Genomic DNA, 22,679 nt, shown 5'->3' on the forward strand with positions numbered 1-22,679 from the left:
TCGCAAGGCGGGTCGCTAAATCTGCCTGGGTTTGATAGGTCAGCAGATCCCGTGGGACCCACTCAATACTAAATGGCTGCGGGATGCGTACCGCGAGTCGATGGATGTCCTGACATATCATTGGACAGTGGCTAACACGTCGTAGTAACCGGACAACTTGAAGGGCGTCAGTGCGGATGACAACGCGGGCCGCAGGGAGCATAGTTATGTCGTCCACGGAGCAGAGTGCATCTTGAACTGCAACGAGCACAGCACAAAAGGACGAAGGGGGTTCCGTAAGCTGAAACCAAGAGGTTTGATTCTGGGCAGGTCTGCACGGGCAGTAGATAGCTGTTGTTGTTTTGCAGTCTTGTATGCTTGCGTCCACGTTGACAACAATGGATCCATCAGGCAGGCAAGCACCTTGATCCTCAAATTTCTGGCGAAGCAACGATGCCGAATTAGCAGATGTTGGCCGGCGATTATCTGTTGGCTTGTTGTCGCTGAGCTGTACAAACTTCCATGGGGGAAGAACTGGCGTTGGCGGCTGAAGAATGGAATGTGACGTTGCATAAGTCCTCAGTGCATGCGTGGAGTGCGATAGACTGGCCTTAAGGCTGCGCGCTTCACGGCGCTGCTGCACCAGCTCATCAATGGTATTGAACTGCGCATTCTCTTGTAAAGCTATGCCCGGCGTGATGCGTGGAAGGCACGTAATGGTCCTCATAGCCTCTCGGTTCACAGCTTCAAGGCGATCCCATTGGGCTCTTGTAAGATGTTGAAACTGGGCTTGATAAACAATGCGTGGCTGCAGAACTGCCCTCACCAACTGCCCTGCAATGAACGAGCCTGCGCCACCAGTTTTAGGAGAAATTCTTCTAATCAAACCCAAAGTCTGAATAGCTTGCTTTTTGCCTGAGAAAGCCATGCAGTCGCTGATCCTGATTGGTGAATCATTAAGCCAAGGATTTTTACACTCGGACTTTCCTGTAGTGGGGTGCCTGATAAACAAAGATGGATTGGAAATGCAGCAAGTTTACGGCGTCGCCAGCTGTTGGCGACTGGCGTGTATGTTGTTTTATGCACGGATAGCTGAAGTCCGATGGATGATGCGTAATTGCAGGTAACATCCAAGGCAGATTGAAGGGCAGCCTCCTGAGTACGGAGATCTTGGTGAGTACTCCACACCGTGATGTCGTCAGCATACTGAAGAAATTTTGTGTCACGGATGTCATGAAAGCGCCAAGCCAGCGGGATGAAAGCAATATTAAATAACGTCGGCGACAATACTGATCCCTGGGGCATGCCGCAGAGAGGAACAAATAATCCGACCGCTTCGCCGCTGAGGCGTGTTGCAAATTTTCTGCCTTCCAAAATGATTGGACAAAACTACGCACTCTCAGAGGGAGATGAAGCATGTCAATGGAGTTCAGAATGGCTGCGTGACTGATGTTGTCATATGCCTTTTCAACGTCCATTGCTAAAACAGTACGCACATTGCGGCTGCGGGTAGATGACAAAACTGCAGATGTTAAGACAGCCAACCCGTACTCTGTACGAATATATAGACAAAAGCCGATTTGTGCTGGGTGATAAAAACCGTGCTGCGCTAGCCACCATGACAATCGTGTGGCTAGCATTTTCTCCGCCAGCTTGCACAGCGTAGGAGTTAAGGAGATAGGTCGCAAGTTGGCAAGGTCCGTCGGAGGCTTTCCTGGTTTCGGGATAGGAATCACGACAGCGGATTTTTATCTCTCGGGCACTACGCCATCCAACCATACTTTGTTTATGGTGTCAAGTAGTTGAGGGAGTGTAGCGCTACTCAGGTTCTTGTACACCTCGTACTGAATATTGTCCGGGCCGGGCGCTGTTTTCCGTTTCGCATCATCTATTGCAGCCAGCAACTCAGGCATAGAGAACGGACACGCAATTCCATCTACGTCGACATCAGACGGCATTTGATATACATGCGCTGGGATGCCTGCCATTTTTATACTAGCGGCTGAAGAAGGCACAGCATTGTTTTTTGGGAAGAACTTTCGCGCTGCTTCTTTGGCGAAATCATCTGGCGACAAGTTAGCCGCGAAGCATGCGGTTGCTGCTGCGTCAGTCGAACGGCGACCGCGTTCCTTGTATGGAATGTTCGCCAGAGAGAGGCATTAGAGGATTTTGCAGAAAATTGTTCGCACCACGCATGCCACTGCCGTCGAGAGAGGTCGCGTTCATATTTGCGTGCCTTAGCTGTAAGATAGTGCAATCGCGTACGTGTCTGCGATGAAGAAGGGTCTCGCGTAGCAGCCAGCTCGGTTTGACGGCGTGCCGCCCACAAGTTAAGAAGGCCGAGGTCTGGTGCCAGTCGACCAACATCAGTCCAGGTGGTAGTTTTAGCACCGTTAAGCGCTGTTTGTATGCGCTCAACAAGGATTGGCGAAGAGTCTGAGGAGAGATTGTCCATACAGGAGCGAAAACTGTCCCAGTTGATCACAGAACATTTGTAGCGTAAAGGTCGTAAATGTGAGGTGTGAAGGACCCGGACCCGACCACCACGTCAAGTCTGGAGCATAGGAAGCACTGCGAGTTCGACGCACTGGCCGTGTTGCTGTCCCAGGATGGTTGAGCAGCACAAATTGGGCATCCGTGAAGGCGTCCAGCACACGCCTGCCACGAGGGCTCGAAGTGGGGTACCCTCAATCCTGGTGAGGGGCGTTAAAGTCGCCTCCGACTAAAATCGGACACCCGGGATACTGCCGACGGACGCTTGTCAACCAGCCAAGATTAACACGGGAGGTAGCACCACCGGCTGGTCTAACGTAAAATGAAACGACCACTACAGTTCCCTTCTTAAATTTCGCAGCCACTGCCACTACCTCTTGATACGACGTGCCCCAGTTTTCGAGAGCAAGGCGTACATGCGGAAAACGTGAGTCCACATACACCGCCGCCTTTCCCAGGGGAGCAGCAGTTTGTACATGACGGCCTATCATTGAAGGAGACATGTAGGCACTGAAGCCTGGAATCGATGGCAAGGCGTTTGTTTCCTGTTGCAACATGGCCCATACCTGGAGCTTGTGAATTTGTAGTCGGGTCTTGAGCTCTCCCACCTTCGTGGAAATGCCTCTGCAGTTCCACTTCAGCACACCAGCACGACTGGAACTTGCCATTTCTAGTTACTAGCCCAAGCACTGTAGAATCACGGACGTCAGGTTGGACAACTGGTTAACCATAAACCGGAGCAAAGAAGTCGCAGAGTGGTCCAGTGGCATTCCGGTAATCTGGGAAGAGGCGGCAGGAAATAACACTGGTGGGCGGCAGGAAGGTGATGTTGCTGCGCCATTGACAGATGTGGCGGATGATTCCGCTGCCCGTCTACGTCGAGCGAGCAGTTCACGGTGTTGCCAGAGCTTGATGACCTCGCTAAAAGACGTGCGATTTGTTCGTCGACTGCGGCCATATCGTCCTGCGGTAGTTCCGGCACACTGCGCTGCTTTGTTGGCTGTTTTCGGAGGCGTTCTTTTCGCACAGTATCGTTAGAAGGCTGCTGAGCTGAAGGATCATGCGAGGTGTGCTCAGGGAGCTCCGGCCACTCGTCGTCATCCCACTGGAGAGCTGCGAACCGATTGGATGTCTGTAATAAAGTTATACTGTCATGTATTGGCCAATGCTTAGTCATTCGACGGCGAGCCTTTTGTGTTGCCTTTTGTTTCGTCGGACACCAGAGAGTTTTTGAGGTAAATAATTCCTGGACGAAATTAAAATGAATGGTAAGGACGGAAGAAGTAAAAAAAAGGAACAACGAAATGAAACGGGAAATGCAGAATGCACGCAGGAGATCGAGACTGATGTTTATAGCCGAGTAGTAAAATGATAATGATAATTGTAAGAATAAAAATAATTTTGAAAAAATTAAAAAAAAATTAACAAGGTAGCCATCTTGATTCCATTAAAAAATTCTGCACGGCAGTAAAAACAGACTTGTGGCTGTACCCAAGTAAGGTGGCTCCAAACGACAATGGCGAGGTTTTTCTGAAGAGCGATGTGCAGCCAGTTTAGCAGGGACACACTTCTTCTCTCCGGAAGTAGTTGTTGTGTGTACTTGTGTGTGTGCATGCGTGCGTGCGTGCGTGTGCGCACGTGTGTTAGAGAGAGAGGGGGAAGCAGTTGTGTGCACGTGTGTGTGTGTGCATGCGAGCATGTGTGCGCGCGCGTGTGCGAGAGAGAGAGGAAGCTGTTGCGCTCCGCATGCCGCCGTGTCTCCAGCAGTTGTATCCTTCCTTCCTCTGCAGTGCTATCCGCGCACTGCTGCCCCGTGCTGCAGGACCGGGTCGACGAGCCCGTCAGTGCACTCCTCTTGGCGACGCCCTTGGCGTACAGAACGGAAACGCTTTAATCAAAACCCACCTAAAAGAATGATCTGCGCAAAACATCCACTGCCCGCCTCCCATCAGACGAGCGAAGGCGGATATGGCCGTGCTGGCAGTCGCTACAGCTTTGCTCTAACTGGCAAACAGTGTCGCCGCTTCGGCACGAAGGCCCGCGAGCAAATCGGGAATCGGCAACATGCGGGGGGGCTCTCAGAGCCAAAGGTACGCTTAGTTTTCCAACGCAGTGTTGTCGATATAATTCTTCGTATTTGTCTTTTTTTTTTGCTCAGTGAATAACACAGGTTTCATTAGGAAACGGCTGAGTGGATGTCTTATGAAAATTGTGCATACCTCGTTATTTCGTCTCTATTATAAATAAGCAAATTATGGATACTTCTTCCATAGGTCGACCATTCTGAATGGCTCTCTGCCTGTTCAATATGGAGCCTCGCTGTTCGGACTATAGACAGTGTGAAAATGCGCAATGTTCATTTGGGGTTATGTAATTCTTTCGGTTAATATGAATGGTGATGAGAACAAAACCTGGACTGCCATGCCCAGATGTTTCTTTTCGAGTTTCTAATGTAGGACACCAGCGAAAAGCAGTGCGAAAGCGCAAATGGCTCAGTAACTACCTTTCTTTGGTCTCATGTTCCATAGTGCCAAGGTGCCCGGTCGATGCGTTTTTACATTAGGCGCATTCTATGAATGGTTGTAAAGAGAACTCTAACTTCAGCTGCGTTGGATTCGTGTTGAGCAGCGGTCAGCCGACTGGTTACATAAACGTACTAACAGTTAGTGGTATGTGAACAATTGTAGTGGTAGAAAGTACACCATGGGACGCCATCAGGGTCCTCATGGACCGCAAGTCGATTAAAAAAAGTCTCGCACTTTTTAATGATAATAACAAGCAGGATACAGTACACATAAATCCGCTAAGATTTTCTCCAATTTATACTTCACTGCGCACCTCTATGCACAAAACAAGACATTAATAACGCTGATGATGGGATTTAATGTCGTAAGGCATCTCGGGACATTAATCATAAAGTACTTCAAAAATTTCTTGCTCTTCTCCCTTCGTTATTATAGACGACTCGCTACAGGAAGCTTTGGTCTGGAACCAGTGTCCATGTTAACGTGGCGCGAAGATAAACGTAATTTCGGATTACCTGGACATCGCCACTTTAGGCACTGTAGAAGAAACGTGCACAGTGCTGCTCTTGAGCGCCTCAGTAACTCCGTTCGCACAACACGCAGCTTAAACTACAGCTGCCTGCATACCACATGCCAGTGAAAACACTGTTCTTGTATGAATACAGGGTGTTTCACAATTACAGGGTGTTTCCGCAATTTTTAAATATAGGCTTTTTGAGTTGGAAGAACACATTTTCTAGGTGAAGGTTCCAGGTGAAACACCCCTGGTGTTTCACACAGGCTTCTTGAGGTACGGCGTAGGAGGAGGTGGAGACGCAATTCAATGACGATATATTGAAGATGTTTGCCCTGTAGTCTACAATCTGTCAGAATACTCGGATGAGGGTGAAAAAAGGTAATCGAACCGCACGCACATAAATCTCTCGCGCACTCACGTATGCTCATACAGGACTTTCAGAGCGTTTTATCAGACCCGTCACCTTAGGGTAATTTAACGAGGCTTTTCGTGCACGTGACACCGAAGCTGCGTCACGATAGGGACCAAGTACAATCGGGGTCAAAGGTAAATCACCCCCTTCCAAGTTCCGAACCCTGCCGCACTGCATGTACGGTCGCCACCTGACGACGCACTCCTAGCGTCGAGGCCGGTGCAGTGCGCCGCTCTCCGGAAGTGCATCGTCACGTTATACGCTCAATTATGCGTCAGTTATTCGCTCACTGTCAATTATACGCTCAAGCATTACGCCTGTGTCTCTGCCTTCTCTCCAAGAATGGTGCCTGCGCTCTTGATGCTGATGATGGCGACCGCGACGCCGGCTGCAACGGGCTCAAACAGAAGGAAGCCGCACATCATTTTCATACTCGCTGATGACATGGTAAGTGTCCTCCTCTAGGCCGGAACGTGCAGTGGCTGTTCCTGAAACAGACCAAACGGTCATGAATAAGCATGCAACGTGGCATACATTTTTAAAATTCGCTTTAAGCTCAAGAACAGGATGATTTTGCAGAGCGGTTGTCTCGAAGAACCTTTCTTACCTATTGATGACATGTATAAATCCTAAAATTTTTCTGAGACCATTATGACAACTTCACACAATTTTGCTTTGGTCAGCGGGATACGATGGCATAATGATGCACACCATGTGACGCTTGCCTAAATATAGTCTAACTAAACCACCATTTCCGGGCAGGATTGTCAGCTCCAACCTACAGCGAGGGCAGGTCAGGAATAACTGCTGAGGTGGTTAAGTCTTGTCTGATGCAGAAACGAGGAAAATGCGCGTAAACAACGCGATGCAAGCTTGCGCACGACTGATGAAGGGCTCTTACAAAAGTGGGCTTCATGCACGCACGCAGGGCTGGGCCGACACCAGCTTCCATGGGTCCCCCCAGATCCCGACGCCCAACCTGGACGCCCTGGCCGCCGACGGGGTGGTGCTCAACAACCACTACGCGCAGTCCGTGTGCTCTCCGTCCAGGGCCGCCTTGCTCACGGGGCTGTATCCGCTACGCTTCGGTGCGCCAGCGTACTTGCAAACTTGCCTCACACCGCGAATCCTATCTCTATGTAATCTACTATGATAATGCAACCTGCGCATTCCGGCCGCACTCCCAGCTAAGTACGTGTGTATAGGCACGATTTCAAATGGAAGAATATGTGTATTTACGTCCACATAGCACAAAGGATACCGGCAAGATTTCTCGGGAGTCGAAAGATGTGACTAAAAAACGCCAAAGCATGAAAGCCTCTAACCCCTGCAGACAGAACAGAACTGGCAAAGCTATCAAAGTTAATCAGTAAGCGCATAGTAACCGACATAAGGCAGTATAATAAGGAGATAATCGAGCATACTCTAAAGAGCGGAGGTAGCCTAAAAGCGGTAAAGAGGAAACTAGGTATGGCCAAAAAACCAGACGTACGCGCTAAGAGACTAGGAGGGTAATGCGATTAGCAATATGAATACATCAATAACTTTAATAATCACGGACCAATCAGCTTACTGTTTCTTATATACGAGTACTAGGTAGTTTCTAAGGCAATCGCTAATAGAGCCATGACAGCCTTAAACCTCAATCAGCAAAATGAGGAGGCCGGCTTTCGTAAAGGCTACTCGGCAATAGGTCATGTTCACATAATCATTCAGGTGAAAGAGAAATGCGTAGATTGTAAACAATCCCTACATATAAAACTTCGGTTGGGGTTAGTTGGTGCATAGTATCTTATGGTGAACGATGAGCGCAATGCACGAAAAAGAGACCAAGCGCAAGGACAGGCGATTGTCCTTGTGCTTACCCATTCTTCGTGGATTTTCGAGCGCATGCGCTCATCGTTCGCCATCAGAATACCCTATCTATAGCCTCCGTAGATTAAAAGAGAGCATCTGACTGCCAAAGCCGAAAGATGGCGGTTACACGTTGAATGTGGTCCCAGTTCACCCTTCGGTTACCAATATGAGACCAATGCAAGGTCTGGAAAGACAAGCCCAACGCAGGTGCGCTCCCATGTTCCCCAAACCGAGCCGACTTGCGAAATAATTGGGCTGCCAGAATCCTAACCACCCACCTCGGGCCACCAGGGGCCCAGCATCCTGTGCTGCTTAGCTAGGATTGGACAAATGTAGGCAGTCGACTTTCCCTAGTAGGTCTGTCAGGTAAGTGTAGGCAGCCCATGTCTAGTCTACTAATCTGTACCGTGTTGGAGCGATATGGGAAGCGTACCTGCAGTTTCCAAGTGAGTATGACGTCAGACCAATGTAGGTAGTCCACACGGGTCACAGAAATCGGTCCCACATCGGGTGTTGCGCTTACAGTCCACGTGCGCTGTCTTTGGGTTCCACGTGTTTTAGTGCATCCTTGTTGGTTGTGCTTGTAATCTGCTAAGTGCGCCATGGTTATTTTGCTTGTTTAACATGACTATGAGCATAAAAAATAAGAATCTTTTTGTGACATGCATAATGCATGTTAGCTGATAGGTACAATTTCACACGAATGCAAGCATGTCGGCTTGTTCAGCGCTGACAGGCCGATGTAAGACTAATTTCGGCATTGTGTCGGCAGCTGCATTTTGGTTTGTCCAGATTTTTCCACCACGGTGCCTACACCTACATCTATCTGCCCTCACGAAGCGGAAAGGGAGCTGATGAAGTTCGAATGAAGGAATGTTCACCCGATTAGCCCTTCCAGTGCCGATGTGGGACCGATGCAGGGTGGTCAATGGCCTGCCCAGTTTTGTGCTTTCCCGCACGCTCGCCTCAGCAAGCCAACATTGGAGTGGCTGCCCCAATCACAGCTTTCCACGTGTGACCCACTAGGGCCTAAATTGTGTGCTAGCTGTGCAGAATGGTTTCGTTGAAGATGACAGAGGTGCACCTTCGTCAAAAGTTTAGAGCCCAGAGGAGCCTGCTCCTGCCACGCCATGTGGCTCGTTATGCGTCCCCAGCTTTGCAAGTCTCATGATGGCAGCAGGAGCCCTGATTCTCCCCCACACCGAAAGTTAGAACTTCCGCAGCCGCTACAAGAGCTCCACGACATGTCTTAGCCTACAAACCCCCCTGAGCTCCAAGCTTTTTTTTTTCTTCAGGTTGGCGCGCTATACTTTGGCACAAGGACTATAGTTACAAAAAAGAGGACAAGACAAGTACGTGCGCGAAACTTGTCCTGTTTTTTGTAACTTGCCCTTGTGCCAAAGGATAGCGCGCCAACCTGAAGATGACAAACCAACTAGCCGCCATTACAGCATTGCTTCCAAGCTTTAGACAATGTCTGTAGATTGTCCAGCGGCAGACCCATTTGAAAGCTTTTCCTCGGGTTACGGCGCTTAAGTAGCATCAGTAGTGTGTCATTCGTAACACACAATTCTCTGACAGCAGTTTTCCGGGATGACATGACCACCTCCTCGTCAATGATAATGAAGATTGGCTGCGTCCACCTGCTGGCCGATGAGAATGCGTAATTTGTAGTCGTCTAACCCAGGCCTGCAGTATGCTTGCTTGGGTCTCACTCAGATACCCCCAAAGCTTACTTCTCTGTGACTCTAATCATATGAAGAGAAAAAAGTGTGTGTGTGTGTGTGGGGGGGGGGGGGGGGGGGGGACTCTTTCACAAGGCCCCTCAATACCGCGCATGGTAGCGAGCGGAGCATGAATACCATCGTCTGGCGGTCAACATCTGTGCGTCTTTTGCGGTGCAGGCTTGGATGGGAATCTGTTCTTTCCATCGGCGCCTGGCGGAGTCCCTCTGAATGTGAATCTGCTGCCGAAGCATCTCGGAAAGCTTGGGTACAAGAGCCACATCGTAGGCAAGGTGAGCTTCAATTGGAGCACGAGGAATTGTGTGTGTTTCAAAGAGGTAGCCCAGCTTAAAGCCGCCTAGGATGCTACGCCTGACTGAACCGGGCTGCAAAAGCAGGCATGCTTGCTAAGGGATGCTTGAAATGATGTTCAAGCGCCTCAAATTACAGAAACAGGGAGTTTTTTTTTTTTTTTTTACTAGCAACCTGCGAGTTGATTTAACGTCTGCATCAACCATTTCTTTCTGTCCGCGGAACTCTCTGCGCCGGTTTTTGTGTCCATTCAATTAATTGGAAACTCTGCAGACGGTCGCTGAAGGGTTTTTAGTGAATATTTCGTTCCAACAAAACACACGTTCTCAGCTCGAAGCACGAGCAAGTTATCGGAGATTTTGGGTACTTTTCGATGCTCTTTCTTTTTGTCTCTCACAGTGGCATATTGGATGTTCGACGTGGAGTCACACGCCAACGAACCGAGGCTTCGACAGCCACGTCGGTTATCTCAACCACGGCGAGGACTACGTCACACACACGGTCACTTACGTAGGTGCACTTCCCAACCACGTTTCCTGCCTCTGCAGTTACGATTCAAAGGTCGATCGATAAATTAGTCAACTAATCAATAAATCATTCGATCGAGATAGACTACTGGTCGCTGTGAACAATTAGCTCGTTGAAGCCCATCAGCACGGACTATAAGACCTAGAATAAAGGTTCTGTCCTTCGTGGTCGAGCAATGCAGAGAGGAAAAATTATAGAAAAATGAAGAATATTTAGTTAATCTCAGTCACCATAAACTTGGTCAAGCATTATAAGCGTTTAAGAGTAACGATGTGTAAGAAATAAGAATAACAGTACCCGGCCGTTATAAATGACTATCATGAGAGAGGTAAAATAAACACACAGCAAAAAACTTTCATGCAATTGCGGCTATGCTGTGTGGAAGCCTTAATTCTGTTGTGTCTATTAACCTCGTGTTATTTTGTCATCACAAATACGTCGAACCAACCAACCCACGCAAGCAGATTCGACATCTTTTGGCCAAGGCGTACCTTTAGGAGCGTGGGCTTTTCGGTACGCGACTCTTTCGTTTCAGGGACATCTGTGCATGCGGTCATCTGCGGAGAAAAACACAATCCGAGTGCGCAAGTGACTTGTGACAGCAGTCGCTGTAGGCGCGGCTATCAGTTGGGTTACAGTTAGGCTGTGACATGGCACAGTTGTAATCAGTGCCTGCTTTGCGCGTGAAACGTGATGCTTTTCTTCCTTTTTTTTTGCTGGGCGATGCCTCACTTGAACGCGGGATTTTTGCGCTATATAGAAAACGTTTGCGCCAAGTCCGCTAAATAAAGACCGCGTCATCACACGTGAATACAATTGTTAGGCACATATTTCAATTTCGTGGCTCCAGAAGACGTGCAGTCTAGCGGGTAGTTTCTTTCCTCTGGCAAGTGGTAAGTTCCTCTGCGATATTTCTCGTTTGCGAAAATGAGCAGCCGCTACTACTGTTAGGGCCCAGCTTCTCATGGTATGTTCTTGGAAATGAGAAAGAAAAAGGTGCGTCGAAGCCATCAGAAATTGAATCTATATCGTGACAATTTGTGCATAACCTGATGAATGGAAACGCGTGATCTCTTTCAATGACGTGAACGAAATCGTTGAACCCAGGCACAGCCAAGGCGACATTTAAATTCCCGCCCATGAAACACTTGTCATCCGAAGTGGTCGTACACTATACGAAGATCGAACAGAAGCCGTGTGCGCCTAAAAGCGACGCCGCAAAAGCAGTCGGCCCCTTGGCGTACTTTATGTCTCGTCCTTCCTGGGTGCATGCAGAACGGATCGTGCGGCTACGACTTCTGGTTCAACGAGCAGCTACTGACAGATGCCTACGGTGTTTACTCCATGGACATCTTCTTGAGCAGGGGCGAAAACCATCATCAGGGATCACGACGCCTCCGAGGTAAGTGAAAGATAGGGTAAAATGAAGAGAGCTGTGGTGTTGAGTTACCACGACATAGTGATGCGACTCTACAGGTTAGGTACACAAACTGACGTGCATAATCATTCCCGTCGCTGTGCTAGCGTACAGCCTTTGTCAAAAGTTTAGAGTCCAAGTGGTTTTCTTCTGGGCCATGCTGTATGGCTCGTTACGCGTTGTCAGCGTTCCAAACCTCTCGATGGCGCGAGCAGCTGTCTACTATACCGTTTCACAAGTTAGGACTTCCACGGACGCTGCAAGAACTATGGCTTAGAAGCAAACTTTTGGGGCTCCGTAATATTAACAAAGGACTGCAACGGGCGGCTGGGGACACATGCCTTGAGCAGCACGTGCAGTCGTAGTACACACCTTGCATACACTGTGGTCAAGCAAAACTGCAAAAAAGAACAAACATGTATATGCGTCGTGGCAGCATCAGTATCGAAGGTGTAGAGTAAGTACCGGACAACCCTTCTGTCTATGTGCGAATCCGAACGCGCATACGATGATGTGAAAGTTTTCAAATGTGCTCCGTCCGTGTCGCATGCTGCTAGTAAATATGCTCCCGGCTGACTCGCAGCCTTCTGTTCACTCAGGTGGCTCTACGCGTATTTATCCACCTTTTGCGACCAACTGCATTCAGAAGGAACCTCTTGCCGATTACGTACCTGCGATAGGTTTAGGTTTAATCATCCAACTTGCGGACAACAGGAATTGCTTACATTCTGGAAGAAATGGATGTTTCGCGGTGAGGATAACACACATTGAAGGAAAGCACTTTTTGATTTCCTTATAGCTCGTAGTCTTGATATCGCGGTATCATTACCTTGTATGAACATGCCCTCACCCGCTACTGTCATTATGTTTACTTTTTTAAAAAGCATACTTTTTCCATCGCCGTCAGGACAGTGTGCGGCCTTGTCATTCTTCGTCAAGTGGCGCAAGTTAGGTTAGGTTAGGTTTATGGGGCGTATCCCCGTTAGATGCCACTAGATTGTTTGCGAAGACTATACAACAAGCCTATTTCGCAACAAACAACAAAAACCTAAAACAGCGTACTGTAACTGTGCACGGCTTGCTCCGAGAACCACGTGGAATCGAGGCATCTACGCCGAGAACCCTAGACGGTTTCAGCATCAAAAAAATATTCAACGGAGAGGCAGTGAGCCACTTCGAGTGGGCGGCGTGCGCACTGCTATCCTCTCGTCCCAAGCTGGAGTCCTGCGCTTAAGAGGTGCATTTGCGCCGTTGCTGCGCGCAGCCACTATTTCTGTTCTTCAGCATGCAAGCCCCGCACATCGGCACCGGTCAGCGCTATTTCCAACCACCCGAAGAGAACAGGCGGAAATTCCCTGTACATTGGCGACACGAATCGAATAGGGTACGCAGGTAAGCAATCTTGGAGCCACCGCCTGATCTCAGCTAAACATAAACCAATGGCATTGCAAGTCACAAATATCAATAAGACAAATAATTAACGAGATTCGGTGAAGCGACGCTGCTCTGGAGGAAACAGATGGGCGCTGCAAATACAAACACTTCGGGTGATTTCGTAGAAGGCCCTGTATTACGAATGCATGAACTGCATGTGGGTTCTGACACGAGGACAATTAGAATTCACCAGAGCGCAGTTGTATGGTTTCAGAAGGAAGCTCTACAGCTTTCTAAACTCTTCGTAGATGAAGAAAAAATTCGTCCCAGACAGGGGCTCTAACACAGGAACCACCGCCACACGAGGACAGTTACTCTACAGCCTGCATTGTCAGCCACCCTTCCAGGACGGCTAGCACAGGGCAGGGAGGAGGCGTCCTGTTTAGACCACTAATTTGTGGGTGCTTGCTTAGCGATGGTGCCTAAACCATAGGACTAATACATTTCCCAGGCGGCGTGGCAGATCGATTCGGCTTCCCCCTATCGTCTGCAAGCCACGCAGTTGATACAATTAGTTTCCCAGTGTAGCGGCTCTCCTTGGTTAAAGCACCGGCCAGGATGAATTCTTCAGCTGCTAAAAAGTAGAAAATATTACACAGCGATCCACTGAAGTATTATGGCTGTACTCAGGCGGATTTTAAATGTAAATATTCCCCAATTTAAATCGCCCTCTACGTTGGAGTATTCGTTCAGTTCAATACATCGAAGTGACATTATGGCGACAAAAAGTTTTCCCGCATGGAATAAAGTAACATCCATTCTGCAGAAGGGGAAGACCCCACAAGTGCAAACCACTGGTGTATGCTGACTGGCAGGAGTGTCAACCCTAATGAAGGCGCCCTGGACTAAGAGTGCTTTTAAAGGTCATCATTGTGTATGCGCCCCGTCTTTTTTCTTGTGCGATAGGCCTCTAAAATTTCCCGGGCTGATTCATTTCCGCTGGAAACTAAGAGACATTGGTGAAAATAAAAAGCAGATTAAGTCGTCGGCCGAAACGTAAACGTACTTCTCGATTCATTGTTCCATATTCCTTATACATGCAACAGGCACTAAATGCGCTCGGGTTTTATATCCACACATGCTGTCACATAGGCGCTTCATTTTGTATTCTGATTAGAAGCGCCATCTTAGCTCTGCGTATCATACTTGACTGGAACCATTGATGGCGTTCCTTCTCAATGGCAGCCACGCTGGACACGATGGGACCAGGCGACAGGCGCTGTCGTCGAGGCCCTGTACGAGAAAGGCATGCTGGAGGATGCTGTGATCATCTTCAGCAGCGACAATGGACCGGACCCCCATCGGGATGGGCTCCAGCTGGCCCCTGCGCGGTTCCAAGCAGTCGCTTTGGGAAGGCGGTGTGCGCGTTCCGGCGTTCATCTGGTCCCCCGGCTGCTGGACCGCAGCGGTGCGGAAGGCCGCGTCTCATGGGACCTCATGCACATGGTTGACTGGATGCCCACTCTGTACCAGGCGGCCGGTACGCACTCTGCTCATCTATATTAGCGCGGTACATACCAGGCAAAAAGCAACTTAACAGAAGCCTCGATGAGAAGAACGTCGGTTGGCTGAAGAAAGATGCTCTTTGTTTGCCATATTTCTGTTGAGAGAAATGAATGAGAAAAACAGGTCCCCAACAACCTCGCAACAAATTACAAACCAACCCAAAAATCAATAAGAACAGAGAATAGTTGGTGGCGATAAAGCATACAGAGCATTGCTCATGATGTCGTTGTCGCCACAAAACTACGGTATACTGTGTGGTATGTGGTATGTTGCAGGAAATATTCAAGCAAGGCAATAATCATCGATGCAGGGTGGCACTGAAATGCCGCTCAAATATTCTGTGGCAGTCACATAAAAAAAATAAGCTGCTCTCACGGCTGGCAAGGAAATAGAATGAAAGCGTTGAGAAAAGAAGGCAGTGTGGCGGCCAGTTTGACTGAGGGTTGGTTGGCTGTCTTCAAGAAAAATAGGGATAAAGAAATGCCAAGCTGGAGGTCGGCGCAAATAAAAAAACGGACATTTGACAGGGCGTGCAGAAGAGCTATACATTGTCGTGCTGGCCTGCTGAATCTAATAATACAGCAGAAGGCGGGTGAATTTTTGCGCCGTTGAAAAGCGAGGCTTGCCTCTATATGAAGCGAGGGCGCAGAAAATCAGGTCAGGCGTGCAGGAGGTGGTGAACCTGTATTACACACACCCTTTTGTCAAAAAAGTTTACAGACCAGGGAGATTTGATCCTGGGCCACGCCGCGTAGCTCGTGCCTTCCCAACGTTGAAAATTTCTTAAAGGTAAAACGAACTCTGGTCCTCCCCCCTCCAAACGTTAGGACTTCCATGGATTCTGCAAGAGTTCTACTGTAAGGCGTAGAAGCAACCTCCCCCGTGCTCTGAACTTTTAAGAAACTGTGTATATATCTCAATAATAACGGTTCTTGATATTTAAGCTTTTTCACAGATCTCTTGAAGACGAAGAGAGACGCGTAGCTTTACAGTCGAGTCTAGAGCAATGCTCGTCTGGGGTGTCAACCTATCCGTGGAGGCAAATAGACTTCTGCGAAATACCGCAGCTCGCTGGAATTTCAGTTCACGCAGACAAAACGTATCCCACACACGCCAGGTGTACGCAGACGTTGCTTAATGCTCCCGATTAGATATGTATTCAGTTGATTCTGCGAAAGTTTCTTTCTTAAATTCTGCTCGCACATCCTTGGAAAGAGAGGAACAATGCCGTGCCAGGTTCTTCCGGTCGCTACCGAACAACCTTGCTGCCACGCAAGCCGGCGTAATTAAGCCCACTGCCTTTTTCTCGATTCTCAGGAGGAAAAATTGACGACCTGGGCCCCATCGACGGTGTTAGCCAGTGGGGGGACTCTCTCCCGTGGCGAACCGCCTGCACGACAGGAGCTGCTGCATGGCTTCGACCCGACTGACGGCAGTGGCGCATACAGGAGTGGAAGGTTAGCTTCCCATGGCGGTCATGAAAGGCTGGCACCATGATGCCGACATTTTATTGATGCAGTGTGGTACTTTCATTTTTCATCTGTCTCTTTCGTGTTCCATACGATTGCCTATGTTCCGTAATCCGACCACGAGCGTTTTTTCTTCATTTTGCCTGTCTCGTTTTGCACAGCGCTGCGTATGCATGTTTCCGCAAGAGCTGTAGCGTGGCAGAAGTTCGCCGACCTTTCCCTATGCGCTCATTTAGCTAAATTCAACTTAGCTTCAATTCAATTTAGCTAAATGGTCAACAAGGTATGCAGGACATGCGACGTTAATAGCGGCAGCATATATATATATATATATATATAATATATAATATATATATATATATATATAATATATATATATATATATATATATATATATATATATATATATATATATATATATATATATATATATATATATATATATATATATATATATATATATATATATATATATATATATATATATATATATATATATATATATATATTGTGTAATTTTTCTGAACGTTTATAACGCGTTTTCCTCGAAGCCTGGATAAGTGTTATTCAATGTGCATTCGGATTATCTTTCTTGTGTCTGCATGGTGCACTGTGTAAGTACACAATCACAGTTAGGCTGAATGTATTTATTCACTCATGTATAAAATGAGGGCGCTGAAATTAAATTTTTTGGCTAAGATTGGCTTCCATTTAGTTTTGACGGCACTGTATACATGAATATATGTATTCGAGCTTAGTTCTAAATGACCAGCAGTCATCGTTCAATGTATAGACTCAAAAGCGGAGAATTCCATGTCCGGTTGTTTTCGTCAGGTACAAACTGGTGGTCACCCCAAGTAATAAAAGCTGGAAAAACGGACGGTTCCAGCCCGCCGGCAACGTCTCCACGAATATAGACGTCGACCAACTGACGGCCGACTCGGCCGCGGCGAAGACGCTGGCCAAACTCTACTCGGCAACCGAAACCCGAGCTCCAAGTCCTGAATGGAGGCGAAGAGCCGCACTCTCGTGCAAAGAGGACGAACAGGGCAACTTTAACCCTTCAGACTCTCTTTACCTCTTCGACGTCTCGATGACCCCTGCGAGAGGAAGAACCTGGCCCTCGGAACGAAGCGACGTGAGTCACGACAAAGCGGGAAATACGTGGGAGGGAGAGAGAAGTGACGAGGGCATTCGGCATCACTCTGCAGGGCAGAAATTTGTGGCAGACGCCAAGATTCCAGTTCTTAAATCAAATCTTTATTTTCTGCTTAACTCACCAGGCGGCTCAGCAAGAAAAATGTATAATTTGGCAAGCTCCTGTACTCAACAGCAGAAACAGTGAAGCAGAATAGGATGGTTTCCCCGTTGTGCTTCTGCGGTACTCTTAATGGCTTTGTTTCTTAGGAGCAGCGTGTGCGCAGAGGAAAGCAGACAGGGAGAAGCCACCCTGGCTTAAGTCATATCTTTTCGTGCCCTGTTGAAGAAGTAAAACAAAATATACTAATGTTAGGTTCAGACCCGCAAAGACTTATCAAATTTTTCTGTTCGCTACCGGCCGCTTGTGTGGCCTCGGTAAAAGTGTAGAGCGAAGTATTAACCTAACGGAAGTCTTCACGATTCTAACTCGTACGTCTTAGCTGTTTCGCTCCTAACACGTTTAACGCCTGTGCCGCCCTAACTAAACCTTTGTTTTGTTTTTGCAGCTTGTGGAAAGCCTTATGAAGAAGCTGAATGCCGCAGCATCCATCGCGGTGCCACCGGGTCAGAGCAGGCCGGAACCCGAGGCGTACCCGGAGTACAACAACTGCACCTGGGGACCTAGGCAAGACATAGTCTGCAACAAAAACGACAACATGCTGCTCTGCCCAACTGTTGAGACCAGCGTGGCGGCAGAACCTTTTTATGGCTCTTTTTTCTTAACATTGCTACTTAGTTTATGTTTAGTTTACGTTCTACGTCACTTGGCGTCTTAGCTTGTAATTGAGGTAGAGGCTGCAGAGGTAGACGCGCGTCCAGTGTTCACAGTGTTTCCAGTAGGCTTTCCCGTGTGCTGTCGGAATACGGGAAGAAACCGCGCTTCGAAGGATTCACCTTCGTTCATGGCCGAGCATTAGCGGATTACCAATACTTTATACCATTCAAGAGTGCAGGTTGTTGTGCAAGTCGGTGGCACATCACTATAGGCGATGGACTGTGCAACATAAACATAGACGTGCAGAGCACAAGGACAAGGGTTGAGCCCTCCTTGTACTCTTCATGTTCATGGCTGTGTTGCGCAGACCCTTGCTTAAGGATTTTACCACTGAACTCTCGTAACAACCGCCTTTGGGCTGCCATTCTTGCTGGTTTTCCCTGAAACACAGGGGCCTGATCGATTGAGACCGAATGTAGCCTTCTACTGGACTTTCGCGCAGTGCTGTTATACGACCTCGGGGTGCTTGCTTCATCAGCGCTTGTTATATCAGGTATCCTCTGACATCTTTGCACATCCTTCTATTCACATAAAACGACAAGGCGTGATCAGCACTCTCGCAAGTGCAGTAGTGAAAGTAACGGGCAAAAATATATGTACACAATTCTACAAGAGCGAAAAAAAATAAGCGTTTTGTGGTAACTGATGCTATCCCTTGTGTAATCATCAGGTGTCATTTGGCACATCTATCCGCTTGTTGTCGAAACAAGGAGGCCGTACGTGGCGCCTCGGTTCTCCATTGTGCGGTCATGGAATTTCTCAGCCCCGGAAATTCACCAGCGGCTTCTGCGTACGAGTGGGCATGCATGCATGAGTGCGGGCAGAGTCGGATGGTGCGCGAGACATTTTATAGATGACCAAACGAACACTGAAGACAAACCTCGGTGTGGCCACCCTCGGAGGACAGCGGCGGAAGCCAAGATGAGGAAGAGCACAGTTTATGATAACGCTAGATATGCAGCATTCCCCAGTGACGAATGTCCATCAGGAGCTTCTTGTCCGCTATTCACAGCTCTCCACTTGATTCATGAGGTCAAGATCGCACGGTATTTTCTCGCGCTATTGATCTTGTTCGTATTTTTTTCATTCAGCTGTCCACCGGCCCAGCAAGAAGCAGGAGAGACTTGATCATTTGAAAGCATTTATTATTATTATTATTATTATTATTATTATTATTATTATTATTATTATTATTATTATTATTATTATTATTATTATTATTATTATTATTATTATTATTATTATTATTTTTATTATTATTATTAATAATATTATTATTATTATTATTATTATTATTATTATTAAATCTTGTTGAGCAAGCTGTATTTGTCAGGACTCCGTGGGCCTTTTTACCAAATTCTCGAAGACTACCCCAGAAATCGTTAAAAAGTGGTCGTTACCGGTGATAAGGGTGTTTTCAGTTGTAAATTGCCGCTGATTGCGGGCGTACCTCAGGGGTGAATTTTATCTCCATTGTTGTTTAATATTTTTGAGAATTACTTCCCTTTGGCTATTTCCAAATGCTTAGTGTTCCAATATGCCGATGACACAGCGTTACTGGCAAAGCATCTATCCTACAAAATGGCCTCTGGTTTGTTGAAAAATGACATTTACAAAGCAATGCGCTGGGTTGCTGACAATGTAATTTCTGTCAACGTCTAAAAAACACAGCTCGTCTGTTTTCGTTCTCCACTAAAGACAACGGTTATTAACATTCCTATCTACTTACATATTTCTAACTATGTTTCTTGTAAATGTTCACATATTGAATATGTGGAATGTGTTATGTATCTAGGAGTGTCTTTCGACAGTAGCTTAGCCTGGCATCACCATTTATCTGGTGTTTGTTCTAAATTGAGCTCAGTGGCATGGTTATTATTTAATATCAAAAGTTTTCTGCCTTTATCTGTAAAAAAAAAACGATTGTACATGATTTGGCGTACAGTGCGTTAAGATATGGTATTACCATCTTTGTCTTTTGCTCGTATCGTTGGATATGCAGGATCGACAGCATTTTAAAGAATATTCTTAAAAACGTTGCTTATAACATACCCATTTTCTCAGCTGAAAATATCTTCCATGAACTTGGGCTCCCAAACTTCAAATCCTTATTTATTGATACAGTTGTCCTTAAGCACTATTGGCACAATGAATTTACACAGGAAACACTCCCGACGAGACAACTTAGAAAACATAACCGTTACATTGTTCCTCGGTCAAACACGAGGTATGGTGCGGCCAGGAGTTGCGCTTATGTTCCGGCTATTCTCAACAAACTGCCGGATGAAATCTTTACGGCTAGCTCTAGAGGCAAGCTGAGAGAATTATTGAAGAATGAATGGAAAAGTTAGTTTTAGGATTAGTGCAATCTGTTTCACCTTGTTAGATTTTGCGCCTGTATGCTCTTTTTCAGTTTTGTTTTGAATGGACTTCTAATTTTTAGTGTGCTCTTTTGCATGTTTATTGTTATATTGTTTTCTATGTCTATATACGCGTGATTCATACTTTTCAGTCACTATGTATTTTTTTTCTACGCACGGCCCTACAAGCCATGTAAAGGCTTAGACCGGCCTGTCTCTCCTGTATTGCTATTGACAGTGGCGAAATAAATTATTACTATTATTATTATTATTATTATTATTATTATTATTATTATTATTATTATTATTATTATTATTATTATTATTATTATTATGTTTGCTGTTTTTGCTGAGGCATAGAAGAGATACCAGTGGAAGAAAGGAACGAACGCATGCGCCATCTACCGTCAAGTGGAGGACAACGCCCTGCGTTGATGGATTTGGCGCAGCGCCAGCAAAAAGCCATCAACCCCAACAGCAGATCGAGAGGGGCGGGCATGGGAAGGAATCTGAATGTGTTCGTTGCAGGCATTGTTGGGACGGTTTCAGGCGTATCTCAGATTTGTACGTAACATAATGGCTGGGCTGCATTCGAGAAGAGTGCACAATAACAAATCTCGTGAGCAGCAACAACTCAGACGCCGAACTGTACGCTAGCAGATTTGGAAACATGGCAAGGTCATTGGTTTAGTGCTGTGTTAACCGGTGTAACAAAGCACTAAGCCAATGAACTGGAAACATTTCAAAACCGGCTAACCTGCAAACCCGCATTTCAGTTATTAACGCTCAGAAGACTCGTTATATCGCACACGCTTTTCGAATGCAGCCCGGCCATGATGTCACGTAGTACAAATGTATCTTTGTAACTAAGTAGTAGTAGTAGTAGTGAAGTGGTTTTCCTACAGCTACTAAGGTACTAGATTCGTTCCAAGCTTCATCCACGCGTGATGTTCTTACGCTGTAGAATTCCGTGCCTTTTTAGTGAGGAATCTCCGCACATTCGTTCCTTTCCTACAGCGCAATGAATGAAAACTTTTGTACTAAAAATTGGCCTTGTTTCGCATTTGTCTCATCAAAACAAGAGCGCAGCTTGTGCATAAATTCGAAACGTTGCTGATTTAAGCAACGTACCGCACATTAACATACTGCACCTTCGTTCGACCTAAACTCGAATACGGATACGCTATCTGGGACCCACACAAACTAGCCACATCGATTTACTAGAATCCGTTCCGAACCGTGTTGCGCGTTTTATCTTTTCTGATTATTCATATACATCAAGCGTTACCAAACTCAAAGCACAAGCTAGCCTACCCAACCTTTTATATCGCAGAAAAGTCGCTCGCCTATCCCTCTTCAATAAATTTGATCATGAATCCCCGCGTAACCGTGCCATTCTACCAGCACATCGCCACTTCTGCCGCCTCAGCCATGACAAGGCCGTGTACCCACCATCATCCCGTTCATCAGCACATCTTTCCTCATTTTTCGTAAGAACGACCAATGACTGAAATGACCTTCCTGTTGCTGCTGTTATCCATTGCAATCACGAAAACTTCAAGCATTTATTTGAAAAACTCATCTGTCATCGTGAAACCCCACCCCCCATGTAATACCCCTGCACAGGGGCATTTGAGGTATTGACAATAAAATGAAAATAAATACAAAAATGGCCCAACGAGATGTAAAAAAATGGCTGCTGAGTCCGCACATCAGATGTTCAATCGAGACATATTTTAGAATCAGTATATGCGAAACTGTGGGAAATGTATAACTTCAAGCTTCATTTCTCTTGGCCTTTGTCGTCTTCTAATCCTCCGGGCCGTTCGATGCTGCAAAGCCAGATAACCTTCACAGTCCTCGCGGCTTGTAAATTATTCCTGAAGTCTGCGTTTCTGATAATTTCCCCCTCCCCCTCCACGCCCCTTCCCCCACCAAAAAATAACAATAAAAGATGGCGCCTATCTCGTCGTCGAGAGTAGGTACCAAGATGAAATGCATTACAGGAAAGGCGTACATTTTAGGACGGCTCAAAAATGGTGGTAGCCGCACACCGGCGAAGGCCAGCACCCTTGGCTGCTGAACATGCCCCTGGCTTCGCATACTTCTGTTCTTCGAGCCAAGGAGCGGGCATGTTGTTGTAGCTGTTAGTGGCTATTTATTAATGAAAT

At 46.9% G+C, this 22,679-nt stretch overlaps 1 pseudogene across 1 annotated transcript; it reads left to right on the top strand.

The window, feature by feature from the left end:
* The first annotated feature begins 1,000 nt into the window (after window positions 1-1,000).
* Window positions 1,001-20,803, top strand: LOC144126085 (arylsulfatase B-like; annotated as a pseudogene). The gene is made up of 11 exons (XR_013313449.1): window positions 1,001-4,562; window positions 6,268-6,373; window positions 6,855-7,014; window positions 9,688-9,800; window positions 10,219-10,329; window positions 11,623-11,749; window positions 13,029-13,156; window positions 14,384-14,678; window positions 16,022-16,161; window positions 17,008-17,311; window positions 17,880-20,803. The product of XR_013313449.1 is annotated as an arylsulfatase B-like (transcript).
* The last annotated feature ends 1,876 nt before the right edge of the window (window positions 20,804-22,679 follow it).

Source organism: Amblyomma americanum, chromosome 3, assembly GCF_052857255.1.
Source record: "Amblyomma americanum isolate KBUSLIRL-KWMA chromosome 3, ASM5285725v1, whole genome shotgun sequence".
Taxonomy (NCBI): domain Eukaryota; kingdom Metazoa; phylum Arthropoda; class Arachnida; order Ixodida; family Ixodidae; genus Amblyomma; species Amblyomma americanum.